This window comes from Macrobrachium nipponense, chromosome 23 (assembly GCF_015104395.2).
Source record: "Macrobrachium nipponense isolate FS-2020 chromosome 23, ASM1510439v2, whole genome shotgun sequence".
NCBI classification, from domain to species: Eukaryota; Metazoa; Arthropoda; class Malacostraca; order Decapoda; family Palaemonidae; genus Macrobrachium; species Macrobrachium nipponense.
Window position 1 is genome coordinate 18,155,794 of NC_061090.1, and position 4,680 is coordinate 18,160,473.

The following is a 4,680-nucleotide window of genomic DNA, read 5'->3' on the forward strand; positions in this document are numbered from 1 at the left end:
AGTAAAAACTTTTGTTGAGTTAGAAGAGTTACTTGTTCTTGAACAGTATCTTAAGGGAATTCCTGAACATATAAGAGCCTATTTAAGAAAGAGAGAAGTGAAGAAACTTGACAAAGCTGCTACACTCAGTGAAGATTACAATATAATTAGTAGTAAACGTAATCACAATGTCAAGTACCAGAGTCAACAACGCCTAGGTTTTAAGTCTTATCCAAATAACAGGAACAAATTTAATGGGAATGGGAAAACCTACCAGTGATAACTACTAAGAGTACACAAGGTAATACAACTCAGCAAACTAATGGGAAATCCTCATCCAGTTTTTCAAGACAGTTACAGAAACCTAATGTTGTTTGTTTCAAGTGTGGAAGAGTAGGACACTACAGTCAAGAGTGTTACCGGAATCAACAGCAGTCAAAACCAGTTGGTCAAGTTGTAAAAGGTGACCAGGTGAAACAAACTATGAAGAGCAGTGTGGGAAAGAATCAGACTCCAGAGAAGAATGAAACTAAACAAGCTGAATGTTTAGCAACTAATGGAAATGTTACCTCAAGCAGTGAGTGGCTTAGCAGTGGATGCCGGCTTTTCAGCCATATATCTATGATGGTATGCTGTCAACTCAAGAAGGAAGTATGCAGGTACCAGTCAAGATATTACGTGATACAGGGAGTAACCATAGTGTGGTAGTACATGGTTCTCACCCTCAGTTGGAGAAGAGTCTCACAGGAGATTCAGTTATTTTGAAGGGTATAGGAGGAGAGGAAGTAACTCCTATATGCCGCTTACACCTGTCATGTGAATTGGTGACAGGAAATGTTGATTTTGCTGTAAAGGACTTACTGGCTGTGGAAGGTGTACATGTTCTGCTGGGGAATGAAGTTGGTGGTGTGCCATTTATTCCTTGTCCTGTAGTGACAGACAAACCATGAGATAGCTTACAGTAGAGTTGGAAAAGAATAACCCCCACCTGTTTCCTAGTTGTGTAACTACCAGAAGTATGAAGAGGACTATGACTGTAAGTGAAGAAACTGAGGATTTGCACACCCAAGAATGATCAAGTGAAGGATCTTTGTGCTTAGAAGAATTGTTCCAGGGAAGTGAAGTTTCCCATAGTGCTGACCACGAAGAGATTTCTCAAGAATATGAAGAAGATGACAACGATGAAGAAGAAGAACCTGATGTTCCTGAAGAGACTCCGAGTAGTCAAAGTGTTACTGAAGACAGTAGTGAAACTACAGTAGCTAAGTTAGCAGATATTGAGAATTCAACCCTAGAAGTTGGTCAAGTGACAAGAGAGAAGCTAATGGACTTGCAGAAGAAGGATGCATCATTAACTGATTTGTTCTTCAGAGTTGTTGATCGAGAAGAGATGCAACAAACTCGTACCTGTTACTATCTGAAGGAAGGTTGCTGATGAGGAAGTATAGACCTACAGATATACCAGGAGATGCTGTATGGGGCGCGAATATCATCAAATTTTGATTCCATATCCATTGAGAAAAGCAAGTGGTTGCAGTAGCTCATGAGTTGGTTGGATATGGGAATCAGGAAGACTGTGGGGAGAAGATCATGAAATAATTTTTCTGGCCTGGACTTCACAAAGATGTTAGCAGGTTCTGTCGTGAGTGTCATACCTGCCAGATAGCTGGAAAACCGAATGAAACCATCAAGAAAGGCCCCCTACAACCTTTAGCAAAGTGATTATAGACATGGTTGGACCGCTACCGAAGACAAAGAAAGGAAATGAGTATTTGTTAACATTAATGTGTCCTGTGACAAGATATCCAGAAGAAATCCCTGTTAGAAACATATCTGCCAAGATAGTTGTTGAAAAACTTGTGGAGTTTTTCTCAAAGTTTGGGATACCAGAAATAGTACAAAGTGACAGAGGAACAAACTTTACTTCAAAGTTATTCTAGGAAGTGATGAATTTGTTAGGAGTGAAACAACAGTTATCCACTGCCTTTCATCCAAAAACTCAAGGTGCCTTAGAAAGGTTCCACCAGACATTGAAAAGTATGCTGACAAAGTATTGTTCTGAGTCAGGGAGAGAATGGGATGTTGGCTTACCATTAATGTTGTTGAAGTTAGGAGTGCTTATCAAGAAAGTATGGGATGTTTCACCTAATGAAATGATTTTTGGAAGAGAAGTGAGAGGGACCGTTGAAGATTCTTGCAGAAAATTGGGAAGAAAATCAAGAGGAAAGCCAAGGAGAGTATGTGAAGAACTTAAGGAAAAGGTTGAAAGAGATTAGAAAATTCTCTTTAGAAAATTTGAAAATGAGTCAGGAGAAAATGAAAAGGGAGATTTGATGCTAAGAACTAAGCTAAGAAGCTTTAGTGTTGGTCAAACAAGTGTTAGTGTTCTTACCTGTCAAGAGATTTCCCCTCACTAATAAATTTCAAGGTCCTTACAAGATAATTCAGAAGTTAAGTGATAGAACTTATGTGATTGAAACACCAGAAAGAAGAAGACGACAAAGGAAGATACATGTGAACCTCTTGAAACCTTATTTCTCAGAAACTAAAACTGAAACTGTGTCAGTAACCCAAACAACTTTATCTACAGAAGACGATGATGGCTACGAATTGGGAGCTGCAAGCAAGATGAATAATTCTTCAATTTTGGAAAATTTGGAGAATAAACTGAAACATCGAGTGTTTGAACAAGGTGAAGACTTAAGTGAAGGTGATAGAAGTTTCCAAAAAATTTTTTTCAGATGTGCCTAGACATACTGGATCTGACCAAGCATGAAATCAAGATTCAAGAAGATGGAAAAACCTTTTCCTTTCAAGCAAAGAGCCTATCGCTTATCACCGTATCATCAAGATGTTTTGACGAAAGAAGTTGAGTATTTGCTGCAACATGGATTAGCAGAACCAGTTCAAGTCACTTCAGTTCTCATGTGTGTTAGTGAAGAAACCAGATGTTCATTTAGGATGTGTACTGATTATAGGAAACTGAATTCTATCAGTGTGGCTGATAATTATCCTTTGCCATCTTATAGATCAGTTACTTGATAATATTGGGCAAGCCAAGTTTGTTTCCAAGATAGACTTGTTGAAAGGATATTATCAAATTCCCTTAGATGAGAATGCCAAGTTGCTGTCAGCTTTTATTATTCCTTTTGGACTGTATCAGTATACTGTTCTGCCGTTTGGTCTGATGAATGCACCGGCAACATTTCAACGAGTGATGGATCAACTGCTAGGATCAATAGAAGGAGTAGGTGTATACCTAGATGTCATCATGATTTACTCTACAACGTGGGAAGAACATTTGAAGATTCTGAGGAAAGTTTTCAAGAAACTACAAGAAGCAGGATTAACAGTCAACTTAGAGAAGAGTGAGTTTGGCAAGGCAACTGTACAGTATCTTGGGTTTGAAGTTCGGAAAGGCCTTCTTGCTCCAGTAAATGCTAATGTAGAAGGTATCCGTAAGGCTACCCACCTACTACAGGAAACAGCTACAGAGATTTTTAGCATGGCTGGATTCTATTGTCGTTTCTGCCCAAATTTCTCAGCCGTAGCAGCTCCCTTGACAGACTTGACTAGTCCCAAAGCTAAGTTTGTTTGGCCTCCAGAGTGTCAAGAATCCTTTGAGAAGGTAAAAGCCATTTTAACTTCAAGACCAGTACTTCAAGCTCCAGAATTCGACAAGAAATTTGTGATACAAGTTGATGCATCAGACTGTGGTGTTGGAGCTGTTCTACTTCAAGAAGATGAAAATAATATCTACCATCCTGTGTGCTTCATTTCTACAAAATTGAAAAAAACATCAGAAAGTATACTCGACAATCGAGAAGGAAACTTTAGCCTTAATCACCGCATTGAAAAAATTTGAAGTGTATGTGAATAGACCTAGGAATGAAGAAATTTTAGTGTTGTCTGATTACAATCCACTGTCATTTATCCAAAATATGAAAAACCATAATCAAAGACTGACCAGGTGGTCTTTGTGTCTGCAACAGTATAACTTAAGAGTGCAGCACATTAGTGGTAAAAACAAGTAGTTGCTGATTATTTATCTTGTTGCGAATCGTTAGACTCAACACCATGATAAAAAATCTTCTGGGGCCAGGTATATTATATATTGCTACTTTCAAAATGCATGTTCCCCCTCTTTGAAATGTCATGTAGACTGTGTAACATTTTTTCAGATTCCTTGATAGCTTAGAATAGGATGTTTTAAATGTGTGTTCAGATTTCGCATTACATAATGTAAAAGAATATATATATATTAACGTAGAACATAAAAAGAGAGAGATTCTCTTTGTCCATTCAAAGCTATGAATGTTTAACTTTTATGTCAACACTGTAAGATTAGAGGGTCTGTGAGATCCGTTTGCTTTCCTAAATCTGTCGTCGCGTTTTGATAAGCGATCTCAAATCTTCATTTGTGTTTTGGAGAATCTGTCATCATATGAGATAAGACTTCTCCTTCGAGTCGATCGAGACGAATACATGTCTTTTTTTTAACAGACTGGACTCGTACGCATATGTCTTTGATCAAAACCACGTGCATGTTACACATTTCTTTATGAAGATTGCATCAGATTTTGAAGATTCTGGAAGAGTTTTTGTCTCATCATCTGCCCTGTCTAGTTTCCGTATAGGAAGGAGATTTCATTATATCATAGAACCTCGAGGCGGTTAGATCTCCCTCTCTCTCTCTCTCTC